This window comes from Hipposideros armiger, unplaced genomic scaffold, assembly GCF_001890085.2.
Source record: "Hipposideros armiger isolate ML-2016 unplaced genomic scaffold, ASM189008v1 scaffold_34, whole genome shotgun sequence".
Lineage (NCBI taxonomy): Eukaryota > Metazoa > Chordata > Mammalia > Chiroptera > Hipposideridae > Hipposideros > Hipposideros armiger.
In genome coordinates, this window is record NW_017731384.1 from 4,036,627 (window position 1) to 4,052,356 (window position 15,730).

General features: G+C 44.8%; 1 protein-coding gene and 1 long non-coding RNA gene across 3 annotated transcripts in view; one reads left to right on the plus strand and one right to left on the minus strand.

The window, feature by feature from the left end:
- Nucleotides 1-15,730, minus strand: part of PRKCA (protein kinase C alpha) — a 375,771-nt gene that overhangs the window by 188,921 nt on the left and 171,120 nt on the right. The window lies entirely within an intron of this gene.
- On the plus strand, nucleotides 221-11,373 carry LOC109380293 (uncharacterized). The gene is made up of 3 exons (XR_002123431.1): nucleotides 221-293; nucleotides 7,037-7,209; nucleotides 11,308-11,373. It is a non-coding gene; the product is annotated as an uncharacterized LOC109380293 (long non-coding RNA).

Consider the following 15,730-nt stretch of genomic DNA (forward strand, 5'->3'; position numbering starts at 1 on the left):
GCGGGGAATCGGGGGCAGGGGAACCCAGCCCCAAAGGCAAAGCCATTTGCGGTTTTCCTCCTTGGAAGTTCACCCTGATCTGCTCAGCAGTGGAACACCGTGCTCCAGTGACAAAGGAGCTAAATTATGCAGAAGCAAGTCCCGGGAGGGGCGGGCGTCTCGGAAGATGTCTGAGGGCGCAGGGGGGTTGCCTAGCTCCTTGGTACAGGCAGGAGTCAGAAAGCAACTCCTCTCAGGGGAAATCCAACTCCACCGCTGGAAATGCAGGCTGCAGAGTGTGAGGTCTGGGAAGGGTAAGCATGGGGAAGGCCATTTTAAGAAGAAAGCACACTGTCTGTGGGTCCGGCGGGTGAGCAGGGACATTCGTGATGGGTGGTCTCCGTGGGTTCTATTTGCTGTCCTAAAGGTTGGGACCGTCATAGGGGTGGCATGAAAGGGGGTGGTGGGGAGAGAAGTGTGAACCTGAACCTTGTTGTGGCTGCTCCTGATGTGCAGGGGCTAGGCCCTCAGGGGAGATGGCAAGGACAGGGGACTACTGTTAAGGTGACCTGCGGAAATGTGGGCCTGATCACTTCACCTGAAACAGTCACACTGTAATGACAGGACAGCCTCAGGGCACCAACAACCCAGTGGTCATTTCTGCCTGACATCAGCCACAGGAGGAGGCAACACTCCCCAACCTGGTCTAGAGTGAAGACAGTTGCGTCTGAAGCAGGGCTTCTCAGCTCCAGCTTCCCAGCAGCATCACCTGGGGAGCTCTGATAAAACACTGAGGCCATGGCTGCCACCTGGAGATGTACATTTCATCGATCTGGAGACCTCCCAGGCCCCGGCCCCCCTTCTAAAAGCTGCGTCTCAGGTGCAGTCAGGGCTGAGCAGCACAGGTCTACACAGTCCTGAGGGGGGCTGGCTGCCAGGTGCCATGGATGTCAGTGTAGATGGCCCTGCCTCTCAGCTGGTCTCCCACCGCACCAATCAGCAGGCAGGCTTCCGTGTGGTGAGGGTCCCCCGGCCCATTTAATCGCAGGCTTTCTTGGAGCCCTGCACTCTAGTGTATGCTGAGTGAACAGAGAGGCCCGCCGGGGCAACACATGTTACTGAAAAGCTCCTCACTGTCCACAAAAATCTAGGTAATCAAGCGACTAGAAGTGTTTGTCAGGACGACATGGGAGGGCCCAGGGGAGAGACAGACAGGCAGACAGATGGACAGAGAGGTGAGGGGCTTGGCTGCCACCCCGCTGCCAGGGGAAGGTGGGAGCACAGGGAGGATTTTTCTAGATCTCTAATATTACCAGCTTTGAAAGGCAGAGAAGGAATACTAGCAATGCAAGCAGTGTGGCTGCATGGGGACGGCCACAGAAACTTGAAAAAGGAATTCCTGGACTCCCCTGCCTGGCCAAGGGGGGCCTACAAGTAGGTGAGGGAGCCCCTGTGCTTGAGCTGCATGCAATCCAGCCCTCTAACAAACAAACAAAATGCAGAAGGCCTGGGAGCTGACACCTCCCTCGCTTCTTTGGAATAGAGGACAAAAGATGCCAGGAAGATAATTATCCATTTTGTCCCTCGTGGAAACTGAGAACAAGCTGAGGCTGAGAAAGAGGCAACAAACTGCGAAGGTCCTCTTCTGCTTTTTATATCCAGTCATCTCCACAGCTGAAAACGCTCTAGCTGACGAAGCTTTCCTTCTGCCCCAAGTGTGTTTCGGTTTCCCTGTGTTTGGGAACCTTGGTGACAGCACGCTGAATGGCCAAGTTCATTCCGCCACCCACATTTGCACATGTCAGTAAGACTGTATCACAGCCTTTGGCCTAATTAAACTATATTCGTGTGTTTATCTCGCGTCCCGGCTCTCAAATCAAAAGATGGTCTCAGTCGGAATAAATGGATTCGGCTCACAACCTTTCCTTTGAGAGTTCAAAGTATTTGCTGAACCTCAGGACAGTAAGGGTTGGAATAAACTGATTGTAGCCAAAATATGATACATTATGCAGCAGGGGATCCAAGGGAAGTGAACTTGGGGCAGGAGCCAAATTAACACCGTTTACTTTCCAAGAACCTGTAAGGGTGCATTATATTGCCAAACCAAAGCCAAGAGCACGGCCCCTACTGCTTCCCAGGGACAGGAGTTCTATGTCCCCCGACTCAGTTTTCCTTCTTGCATGTTGCAGATTTGGGAGGAGAGAGAAGGAGCAAAAGAAAGGACCTGGGGTGAGTCAGCTGAAATAAAGTCTGTTTGATTTGCTCTTGCAGCATCCATCAAGCAGGGTTATCAGCAGCTGATTTTGAGGCTTAAGAAGAAAGTTTGATTCTGACTGACCCAGCTAAGCCACGGACCACAGTATTCAGGGATTTCACATTAACAGACACGAAATGGAGCCACAGACCTCGAGAACACACATAAGGACATGTTCCTAATGATCTTCATTCATCTAGTTGCTCAAAATATGCAAAACGAGCCTTGGGACAAGAGAAAATTTTCCCACTCTCGTTTTACCTGTGTAGAAAAATGCAAACACTGACTATGAGATTCTGGAATTCTCGTGGGCCACTCCCCCGACAAGAAAGGGCTCATTAGACGCTGGCTGAGCTCCTTTTACTGATGAAGAAGCAGGTTCTGCAGCTCCCGCTCTGGATGGCAGAGGCGGGACTAGGAAATGACTTACTGAACTCAAAAACCCACAAGGTCAGCTGCGGGGGAAGTGAGCAGCTAGCCTTACCCACAACAGCTTCTTATAACTTGGAAATAGTGGGACAAAACAAGGGTGGAGAGAAAATCGGTTTATAACAATGTCTGTGTTACACAACGCTACTGTCACCTTTCAGAGTTTGATGCAAGTTTGTCAATGTGTTTTGAGCTTAATGCTCGCACTCAAACTTTTGAAAAGACCTTAATTACAAGGATACCAATAGTCATCAAAGATGACATTTCAGCTCCAAGGAAGTCTATCGAAAACCAGAGAGAAGCTTAAAAAAAACAACTGGCTTCTCTGTTAAGGCTGGAGCCATTTGCTACCCTGACACAGCAAAACCCAAACTAGGGAACAACATTGCTAGGTTCATATATCATTTGATTTGCTTGATTTGGAACTTCAAATTCTACCATTGCCCCCTGTCCTCCAACATTTAAAGGGCACTTGCTGCCTCTTAGTCTTAAGCACCCAAGCAAAATAAACTTACCAACCACCCAATCAAAATACACCAACTAAACTATATAAAATAACTTCCAACTATCCTTTTGAAACACCTTCCTCTCCAGTAATATGTGCTGTATTGGTTTTCTATTGCTGCTGTAACAAAATACCACAGACTCGCTGAGAACACCACCAAGTTATTACCTTACAGTTGCAGAGGTGCGAGTTCCAGCAGGAATTGTGTAAGGGCTGTGTGCCTTCCGCAGGCCTGTTCCCCTGCCTTTTCCTGTCTCTAGAGGCCACTAGACTCCTTGGCTCATGGCCCCTTCGTCCATCTTCAAAGAACAACCCTCCAACCTCTGCTGCCTTATCCTTTTCAGACTTCTGCCCTCTTGCTTCACTCTCATAAGGACCCTTGTGATTACTCAGGGCCTGCCAAGATAACCCAAGATCATCTCTCCATCTTAAGATCCTTCACTCCCTCACATCTGCAAAGTACTTTCTGCCATGAAAGGGAACAGCTGCAGGCTTTGGGTGTTAGAACGTGGGTATCTTTTGCGGGACACTTCTGCATCTACGTACATATTTATCACATGGTTGCAACAGTGTACCTACAGCAATCCTGTATTATCTTTCTTTCATGGAACACCATATTACAAGCATTTTCCATATTTCTATACGGTCATCAAGATTGTTTTTAAACCATCTAAATCCCCAACTAGTTGAGAAAACCATTATAAATACATGCTAAGGAGGTGGTAGGTATAACATACAGCTTTTTAAAGTTTTCTTTGTAATATATTACCAAAAAGTAATTTTATTAATAAAAAAAAAAGGAAAATAAAAAGCAGCATGGCCAAAGGCTGGCCCAAGGGGTGTGGCCTCCCACCACCCACCAAGCTGACAGGAGGTTTGAGAAGACTCCATTTGGGGGAGAAAAGGTGAGCGGGTCTGCACTCCATGCCACACAAAACACAATCCGACTGTCCTTCAGCAGAACAGAAACAATCACCCTATTGTCTGACATCATGAATGACCTACAGAGCCACAAAGCATTAACAGTCAAGGCAAAAGCAGCAACTGGCTCCTTCCTTTGTGTGTGCTCTATAGTCTGCAATTTGTCGGCTCGTAAACTTTGGTTTAAGGATTATAGCTTGCGGAGGCAAAGTGTATTGGCTGCAGAGCTGCCAAACCCAGGTGCCAGGAGGACTTGAGCTCCCTGTTTTATCAGTGTTATAAAAACACACAAGAATGAGAAGGCCACCCACACTAGCAAAACCCTCTTAAAAGGAACTGGGACTCGGGGGAGGGCAGAGAGGTGCAGATGACAACTGAATTTGCTTCCCATAAACTATTCAGCTGCAGAATATGAAACAGGGGTTGCAAACTTTTTCTGTAAAGGGCCAGGCAGTAAATATTTTCAGCTCTGTGGGCCACTGAGTCTCTGTCACAAGCATTCGTGCTCAACTCTGTTGCCAGGGCAGCCATATGCAATACATACCTTAACGAACGGGCATGGCTATGTCCCAATGAAACACTGTTTAGAAAAACAAGTCTTGAACAGCATGTGGCCCAACCAGCTGAAGTGTGCAGCCCCTAGTATAGGAAGACGAGTGTCTTTATGGTCTACAAAGACCAAAGTGTCCCCAAACTGTTTCCTCACCATGGCTAATCCAATTTACCTTTCCCCACATGTTTAGCAAGTCTGGGCTCTTCTTAAGAGTCACACAGAGAAGGTGGTATATGTCATTATTGGCCCCAACTTTTCACCCCTCCCTGTTCCCATGCCCTTTTTCATGGGACTCAGGAATCCCTCCGATAAAGGTCAAGTATATTTCCCTGCCCATTGATTGTGCGCTAAGCCATGTGACTTGCTAAGGCCAACAGGAGGCAGAAATGCCAGCACTCCCATTCCAAGCCTAGGACAAAGCAGGCTTGGCGTGTCCGCTTGTCTTCCTGGGCTTCTGCCAGCTCTGGGAAGAACACGCCCAGCCTGGCCTCCCGGTCAGAGGAGGATGAGACACACGTGGGGCAGTCACCTCATAATGGGAAACCCAGGTGCCCAGCTGAGCTCAGGTGAAATCAGCTAAACCTTATAGTATGGCCTGTAGATTATGGGCAAGATAACACCACCATTGTTTGAAAGCCACCAGCTTCCGGGGTGGTTGGTTATTAAGTGATAACAGCAAGTTGATAGGAGTCGTGTATCCATCATGAAGCGAGCTACCTCTTCATTTCAAACCCACCCGATCATCCCCACAGAAATCATCCTCAATAGAAAACCTTACCTCCTTCTATGAAACTACTTGCTAGAGATTATATACATGTCAGCTATATATTTACTTTAAAACTTGCTTTACTATTTCTAACTTTATTACTAACAAATTGTCTCAATATTCCTTGTAGTGGTGTGTAGTTGCTTTTATCCACTGATTGGAACAGATATCTATATAGCATTATAGTTAAGATATACAATTTCCAAAATTTTTCAATCACAGCAGTATGTTATTTTTAGATCACTTCATAAAACATGTATTATTATAAAAACAACCTGGAACAATGCTGATATTGTTTATTTACAGGAAGTATTATTAGCAAGGGCATTAAATAAAACGGTGTTTATAAAGCAATTATATACAGATAATATTCCCAGACTTCTCTCTGAATTAAAAAAAACAATAAAAAACCCCACAACTTTTGGAAAAGAGGGGGAAAAGAGTGTGGAGTGGACCTGCCATGTTTGTTTAATTTATGGAGACAGATGTCCATTTGACACTTTGAACTGATATTACTGAGTCATGACTTTCATCAGCACTTCTAGTAAGGAGATAAGTCTCAGTCCAATGAAAACATACTTGTCCAAATTCTGGTCAGGGTCATCTTAGACCCAGGCCTTTCCAGGGACACCCCAGATATCCACATCCATGGGGAACAGGCACTCTTGGAATCTTTCACCATTCAATGACTGAAATATATCACACATGCTAGTGCTAATCTCTCTCCACAAAACCCATACAGCTAGTCAACAAAATTTAGGTGGTTCTATTCCAAAAGCTTGTCTCTAAGTGGGTGATTTAAAACGTGAAAGGCATTTCCAAAGCCCACCTTCCAAAGTCTACTTAATTCATAACAAATGGGAAATACATTAATAGCTATATGAATAAAATCCTTACTTCCAATTATTACTAATAAAAGCAATTTGCACTGATGCAGATGGTGAGCATCTGGAGATGTTAAGCTGGTGCAAGCTCATGCAGCTGCATCCAACTGTCAGGTGCCTGGGCTGGGTGGTCTATGACGGCCTCATTCACAGGCCTGGAGGATGGTGCTGGCTTGGTCGAGGGGTCCTCAGCCAGAAGGCTTATTTCTGCTCCATGGGGGCCTCTCACCCTCAAGGAGGCTTCTTCCTGAGGCAGCAGAAATTCCAAGAGAGTGAGCAAGAGAGGGAGCTGCAAAACCTCGCCATGCCTGGGCTCCGAGCTCCCACAATGTCATTCGTGCTGCATTCTACTACAGGTCACAGGAGGTCACACAGCCAGTCTAGACTCACTGGAGTGGAGAAATGGTCTCCACCTCTTGAACAGAGCTGTGGCGAAGTCATGTTATAAGGGAGCATGCAACTTGCAGGGGAGGATCTGTGGCCATTTTTTGCACTGAAGCACACGTACCTAACAGTCACATATTTTATTGTTTCTATATAAAAGGGCATTGTGGTTTTCATGACTGAGTCTCCCTACATAATGACATGGGAGATTCAGGGAAAGTGACGCTGGATAAAGGAAGATGACCCAGACACCTGTCACAAGTCACTCCTCCCATGTGGCAATAGGGTAGGTACATTTCCAGGCTAATGGCACTGGAACATACACCCCACAAACACAGACATTTTTGTGTGTTTCGTTCAGCTGATGGATCCCCAGTGCAGAAGAGTGCATCCCCCAGAGCAGACAAGCAACGAAGGCCTTGAACTGTATGTAAGAGTGAATGCCTCCTAGGTGCCCTGAATTGAAAATTCCTGAGTAGTTCTGCAGTGGGAGAAGAGAAGGACTACATCCAACATTCAAGATAATACCAACTTGTAAGTATGGGTCATCTGAAGCCAACTGTGTATAAATCGGGTACAACCAGGACCTAGAATTAGAGTAAGGAATCGATGTGCTAAGATGTCCCCAAATTAATCTTCCAGAAAGACAATAACAGCCTCTTGAGACTAGAAATAAAACAAAAGCATAACGAAGTAGACTTTCTATAGAATTTCAACTGAACAAAAGTGCTTTTACATATAAGTGGAAATTTCTGACTTTGTGGCCTTTACAGGAATCTGAATTGTGAACAAGAAATTAGCAAAACACAGTCTTCCATGGAACAATGGATCTTACCTAAGGTCAGGAATTGAAAATTAAGGATGCACAATAAACGCTTTGGAAAGGGAGTGCAGTGAAGGTTTGTTGAGGGTTGGATGGTTCATGCTGGAGCCAGAAGACCCCTGGCAGTCGTCTGGTCCCCTTGTTTCCACAATGAGGAAGCTGGGGCCTCGGAATGAAGTGGTTTGTTGAAGGTCACTTAGTCATGGCAGAGGTGGAACAAGAATTTGGGAGTTGAGGCTGAGCTCTGAGCTCTTTCCACTACACCCTGCTAATTTTCAGCAGTATAAACAAGCTTTTGAAATATAAGCAACTATAAATAGCAATTAGTCAGAGCCTTGTATTAGATATGTTGACATCATCAGAAGGCAATTCGCTTCACTGCAAGCCCCTCTCATGCTGCCTCTGAAAGAAGCTCTCGAGTCACTGTCTTCTGCAGTTCCAACGGCACCACCCTGGACCTCCCTCAGGCACAGTCCATATCTTTCTAGCATCTTCCAGCAAATCTGAACTTCATCACAGTGTTCCCCCTTCTCCCACAGCTCACGGAATATTCATGTGCGCTTGCTTCTCAGCCATTTAGATTGTGTATTTGTCAGGGTAGGGAGCATGATTTTTCTAATCCTTTTGCACATTCCCATAGTTACTGAGCAGCCATCCGACACACACATTTGGGTTAAGCATAATAATAGCTAATATTTATTGAGTGATTACTGTGTGACAGGAAGTGAGCTAAGCATTTTACAAGCATTATTTCATTTAATTCATCCCAACACTCTATAAATAAGCATGATTATTTGTCCTAGGCCCACAGATAAAGAAACTGTGGTTTGTAGAGGTTCTTTAACCGACCTGCTCAAGGTCACACAATGATTAAGGGTGTTTGGAGCTGAGAGTCAACCCTCGGACTATTTGACTCTAAAGCTTATGGTTTCTAAGTCCTGGTCCTTCCCAACTAAGACCTGCCTGGCTTTGGAGTAGGCCCAGGAAACACATTTTGGAAAATGTCCGAGGTAAGTCAGCTGTACACCAGGTTTGGGGGTTACTGCCCTACACGGATTGATTGATCCTGCTTGTTTTTCTAAAGCCGGAATGATGGTGTGCCCAGACCCTGACCCCTCTCCTCAGGTGACTGCAGAGAGCCTTATCTTACTCCCGTACTCAACCCCTCCCACGGCCACTCTCCACGGCCTTTTCTAGACACTGGTAGGATCGATCCAGAGGGCACTAGAGAGCTATTCCAGCAGCAGCAACAGAATTCACAGGATGCAGTACCAAGGGCCTATCAAGGAAGCGCTGACAGCACAGCCCAGGAGGGAGCAGCGTTCAAGGCCCCACAGGTTCATGCGGGTCTCATGATAGATGATAATGCTCTAGGCCAGCAGTTCTCAACCTGTGGGTCGCGACCCCTTTGGGGGTTGAACGACCCTTTCACATGGGTTGCCGGGTACTCGTATGTGGGCGTATCTGCATGTGGGCCTGGAGACGGATAGAGGAGCGGTGTCTTGGTTCCTAAGACCATCGAAAATATGTTGTTTTCCGATAGTCTTAGGCGACCCTCTGAAAGGTTGAGAATCGCTGCTCTAGGCCCTCTTCTTTGGGGCCTTTCTTTTCTTTTTTTTTCTTTTTAATGAGTCATCCACACATTCCACATATCATCCAATGACAGTCCCAGCTACACAGTCTCATACCATTTTCCCTAAGTTCAGAATAGACGTTATAGTTTTCATTGCTATGTCCCAACACCAGGCATCATAAAACGCCCCCAACATATCCTTTTAAGAAGACTGCTTTGAGCAGGTGGTCTCTCCTTCCTCTACAAAGGACTACATTGAGTTCACCAAGAACTGCCTATAAGGAGATAACTTGGCCCATTTATAATACAAGAATACAATACCTAGCACAGGGCTGAGGTTCTCCAAGAGAATGCAACAGTGAGCTTTACAATCAATCCCTGCGTTTCTCCTTGATTAGGGGTTCTGTCCCCATGCCGTTCTCTCCTTTGGGCCTTGCTAATATTCAGGAACTCCTTTCTGCCTAGCAAGCTGACACAGACTCATACAGCCATACAAAATACTAAAAGGAAATAAACACATAAATTACAGGACCCCCCCCCCAAAAAAAAGGTGGGGATCACTTTATAAAGAGCAGGTGTTCCATCCTGCCCCACTGGCTTTGCCTCGGGTCACACGCAGTCTCAGGACATCCATCAGCTCTTCCCAAGGTCTGGCACAACCTCACAGGCACGCTGCTCATCTCAAAACCCGGGCGGCTCCATGCTGGACATCTGGGGGGATCTGTGGTCCAGACCATGAGAAAGACCCCTGCCCCTGTCACACAGAATGGGAGCTGAAATGCGGTAGGAGGGCAATGAGAGACTGAGTAGAAGCTAAGGAGGTCATCATGGTTTGAACGATGGGTTCTTTCAGAGCTAAATTTACGTTAGTTCCTCAATTCTTTCTTCACTTGAGTCTTTTGTTATTTCAGAAAACAATCAGCATCTTGAAGATCTATCTAAAAGGAGAAGCCAGGTCTCGCTGTTTCAGAGTAAGGGGATCAAACAGTTCCGGACCCTATTTTCCTTCCTTACACACATGGTATAAATCCGTGAAATCAAGGAGATTTCATCCTCGACGAGAAATTGAAGTTTGTTGTACACTGGCCCTCCTTCAAACATACATTATTCTAACTTTGGACTCCTTAAAAAATACAGACTGAGGCAGATGAGATTCATCGCTGCATAATTAATTGGATGTTTACTTTTAGTTGTCCTAATTAGCCAAAAAAGAAAAAAAAATCACGCTTCAATTTTCCTTAGAAAAAAGTTGAACCTCATTTTGTCATTTATACCACTCTTCTGGGATCCTAAAGACAATACTTCCTAAGTACAGTAAGTGTGAAAGGCAATTGAGAATTAGAAAAAAAAATTCTCTGGGGTCACACATTACCATTATCCTTATAGATGAGTTTACATCTGGATGCTGAAGACATGTTTAAAAACGATAAAAATGAATTCTGACCTCGATAGTCATTATGCTCTCTATACCCATCACTCTAATATAACATTAGGGCTGTATTTGTACTCCTACACTACATAAAAACATGAGTTAGCGATTACCAAATCCGTTCAAAGTCAGTGAATACACTTGTTAGAGAAACTGCAGACTGTGGCAGAAATCCTATAAATGTCAAACATTTTTAGTACTTTCCTTTTTAGGGGGCAATTTCCAAATCAAAATTAGCTGAAGCTATAGTTTGGTTTGTGTCGAGTGGGCAGGTTCCCCGAGTCCTGAGAATGCCATATGTCACACCATATCTGAAGCATCTCATAAGTTAAGGCCCCTTGCCTCCCAACATACCAGTGATGCCCTGGTTTCAAATCACTTTTAAATCACTGCAGTGTTTCTTTAAAAAAATATTCTATAGCAGGATTTTTAAAAGCAATAAAATCAGGAATGACAGACCCAGGAGTATTTCATTGGGTCTAAAATAGCAGCTGCAAGTGGTATTGGTGGAAGCATTCTACTTTTCCTGTTAAGTCTAGGGGCAAATCTTTTGGGTTTTAGAAGCCCAGCACAATCAATTGTCACTTAGGAATAATAAGGCAGGATCCTAGAGTTAGAGAAGAGTGTGGTCAATTGTTTCTTTAGCCCAAGCAAAGACTATAAATTTGTTATTAATAAACCTGAAATTTAAAGGGAAAATGGTTGCTAATTGTATTAACTTTGAATAGCTGAATCAGACGTTCTTTTTGACGGCTCGGTAAATATATAGAGACTTTTTCATTCAAAGTTATTCTGTTCTTCCAACAGCTCAGAAATTTAAAAGCCACCTTATTCAACACCCTTCTTTGAACAGTGGCGTGGATGAGTTCTGTGAGTGACCAGGAATCTTACATGGCAACAGGAACTGCACTCAGTCATGTCCAAGGTAAGACCATCCCCAGAAACGTCCTCAGGTAATGGTTCTCAGACAGGGCCTCACCGGAGAGCTCTAAACAAAGATCCCAAGGCCCCGCCCTTAGAGCTGCCAATTCGGCACTTCTGCGACACCTGAGTACTTGCTTTTCTAACAAGTTCTCAGGTGCTACTGAAGTTCCAGGTGGGGGACCCCACTCTGAGAACCACTTCCCTAGGGAGTACTGATTGGTGTGAAGTTGAGGGACTTAGCACTTACCAAGCAGTAGGCATTACAAGGTCCTTTATTTACCATCACCTCTCTCATTAAACCCTCAGCACCACTGCTGGGGAGGTTTCCCAGTTGAAAGGTGAGGAAATGGACAGCCTGAGAGATTATACAGAGGGTGCAAAAAATATGAATACACATTCTAAGAAAGGAAAACTGTATCAAAATTGTAATATTCAATATATACCGAAAACAAAAAATGAATACAAGTCACATTTGACTTCTGCCATTACAAGAGGTGCTCAGAGTGGGTCCCATCAGCGTCCCAGACACTTCTGATGATGGCGAACTACTGCTTGAGCAACGCCGACCAAAGTGTCCACTTGTATACATTTTTTGGCATCTCTGGTAGTGTTTGCTGGTAAAGTGAGAAGACAAGTGACAATCCCAGGGCAGGGAGAGCCTACCACATCATCCAGTTGCTTCACCCCATCTTAGACCCTGGTCAGTGAAATCACATACATGGTAAAATACCAGCATTACTATCTGATTGGGCTGTTTTACAGCTTGCTAATGGAACATTCAAACTTGGAGGCGTCAGAGCATTCAGACAATTCTGCACAGCCGTTTTTCATCTCTGGGGCCAATTTCTTCCTCTAAGCGGTTTGTTGAAAATTTCTACTGGAAATTTGGGAATTTCCAACCATCCCCTTTAACTGCTAGCGTGCTCCTTTCCTGTTTCACTCAACAAGCTCCCCAAATCCTCCTTTCTCAATAAGCCGACCCTAACTGGTACATACTAATGACCTGCCTCTAACCAAGGATGTAACTCACCACTGGTAACAGAAATAGCAAATGCCCACTGCTTTTCAAGGTTCCTATGGCTCAGGACCCTGATGTCTGTTTTGTGTTTATGGATGTCAAAGTTATGTCTTTAGTATAAGCTCCAAAAACACAGAGTTCCATGTTTTGTACAATATGCATCACAGCACACTTAATAAAGGCTCTGTGTTGATGCTAATGACCTGCAGTAACTCTCCATATCAGAGAGTCCCTTACACTGTGTAACAAAGCGACTCCAAGACCTGTTTCCATGACAACAGCAGCATCGTACAGGAAAGAGAAGGAAGAGGGACAGAAAGGCTCTTTAGAAATTGTTACCAAAATGCATACCCAGTTTAGGAGACTAAAAACAATGTTCTGGGCATGGGATTTGAGGCTGAAATCTTTTTCTTTCTTGAATGTATTCTCTAACATTGTGACTATTTTTAAACATCTAATAGGAATTGATTCAGGACGCTATAAATACCATCCATCTGCCAAATTTCAGGAGGTCTAAAATTAGGTTACCAGGTTCATCAATTTCCCTTAGAAGATTCTAGTAGAAACAGACCAAACCTCTTTGGTGGCAATAACTGAGAAATGTTACGAGTTCAAACGCTATAGTAAATAAACTGCATTCGTTTAAAAACTAAAAACTTACAGGAAACTCCCCAAATGGTACTTTTTCCTGAGTAAAATTAAAATTGGAAATATATTGTGAGACAGGAGTTTCTTAGAAGACCCTTCAAACAGTTCCCAAGCCATGTACTGAAAATAACTGACAGCAGTGTGTGCATGATAACTGAATCACATGTTACACACAAATATGAGAGGAAGAAACAACATTCTCCCTCTCCGCTGTGCTCATGGTCAGCCTGCACTTATGCTTGCTTTTCTCTCACAGATGAGATGAACATAAAACGAAACACTGAACAATTCGCGTAGCCTTCTCCCTAATATTTTTTTCCTACCATGATTTTCCCTTCATCCATCATCAAAGAAAGGGCCCTCTTACTAAAAATATACTGGAACAACAGCCAGAATTGGGACCTGTTTTTTTCTCAGCTCCTGGGAGGTAAGGTTATTTCACCTACATGTGTACCAAGTTATTTTTAAAACTTGCCTTGTTCTTCTGTTTGTTCTATTTCAATAAACAAAAGGGCACCCACTGCCTATTGTACTCACATTCACCGTCAGCAGCCTGGCTGTTCCACAGCTCACATCATGACCTCCAACAAAGACGCCGAGCGGGAATTTCACCCGCACGTCAGGATGCATGAAGTGCCTCGTGGAAACGGCTCGGTGGGTCATTTTCAACCTTGTCACAAGCATGGGAGCCAGACATCTAAACAAGACAGCACTTGCACCACGAACTGCATTACTCTTTATTCTTAATAACCAGCCATTATGCTGAGGCCACAGCTGGCCCAAGTTAAAACAGGAATTCCATATAACATCTAGGCTAACTCACACAGAATCTCACTAATCTCTATTCGTTCACTTGCTCACTAAGTAATTATTTGAGAGCCAGCTACATGCCACATTGTGGGTAAGCACTGGGGATGCGGAGATGCAAGACGGGGGCTTTGCCCTCAAGGGGCTGCGGTGTATGGGCCGAGATGGAGACACACAGTGCTGTGTTACAGGTGTCTTCAGAGAGGTATGCACAGGGAGGACAGAGCACGGGTGACAGAGCTGGGGGAGGGTGCAAAGGCGTCTGTGGGGTAGAGAGGGTGGCCAGATGCCAAATGTGATCCTTAAAGGAAGACTAAGAACTGGGCAGGTGGCACGGGACAAGGGCACTGAAGAAAGAAACCCCAGCGTCCTTTGAGCATCATGTACAGGAGCCACTACTACTCCTTCTGAGTAGAGCAGGACTAATAGGACGAGCTATACTTCTCGGGGATCCCTGAACTGGAGTCTCTCCTTCTATTGTTAGAAATGTCTACTCTTTGGAAGTTCCTCTTGGGGTTTATGCTACACTCTGCCTTCTTATAATACCCATAACAGTCATTGGATCTGGGTCAGCTCCTGGGATCCCAAAGTCAAGTCCACTGTTCTTTCTAAGATGGAAGGTAGCTGTCATCAACTCCTACAATGTATTCCTTTCTTCAGGCTGAATATGCATATTCCTGACTCATTCTTTGGGTCTCTATTGCATAGTTTCTTGATCACATCAGTTTCTCGATACCTCCTTACGATCTGCTGTTCACACAGCACTTGTACTCCAGATGACATCTGGTATCCATGGAGGAGTGCCACCTCCCTCAACCTGGGGGATGCTCTGCTGCAGATGACCAAAGCTGCTGTAATAAACAGCGAGTTACTGATATACCTGGTGGGCTTCAATCAACCTTTATTGTTTACTATCAGGAACCACCATGTAATGAGAATATTATGACTAAATAAACACCATTATTAAAGCTCAAAATACCTCCTTATTAAAACAAGAATGCTTCTTGCAAAAGAAAAAAAACCTATAAGTACAATCACCAAACAGCAAGAACCAACAAAGTGTTTAAGGGGGGGAAAGCTTATTAAAAAACAAAACAAAACAAAAAAACATTGTAAGACTGCCTCATTCCTGTCTCCTTTTTCTATCATCAACAGATCAAGAAACTCAGTTAATTTGATTGCATCTGAAAACCCCTCATGACATAACGTAACAGAATCCTTCCTATACTGAGATGAAGTCATAGCAATAGTATAGAAGAGACCACACACACACACACACACACACACACACACAGTGAAGGCAGTTATATCTAGAAGGCAATCCATCCTCAACAACTAGAAATCATTGATAGTTGCCTACCCAATACTCATTCCCCTCTTCTTCATTACTGAACCCTTGATTTTGGTCTGGGTAGAAATATCCTCAGCTTAAAATAAATACACCAAAACCCCTATACTTTCCCAGTAGGAGTGGCTATGTGATCCAATTCTGTCCAATAGGATGTGAATGGAAGTTCCTGGAATGGGTTTCTACAGGAGTTCTTTAAAAGGGAGCAGACTTGACAGGCTCTCTGCTTTGACCTTCACCTTTCTCTTTCCTGTTACTTAGAACATGGATGGGATGGTAACGACCAGCCATCTTACAACCAGGACAATGGTGAGGACGGATAAAATGAAAGCTACACGATAAGATGGCGGGGCAGAAGGAGGCTGGGTTCTTCATGGCATCATGGAGCTGCCATATGAGCCCCGGACTGCCCAATTCTGGACATTCTGGTATCTGAGAACAAAATCTCTATGTAGTTCAAGCCACTGTTTGGTCAGGTTCTCTAT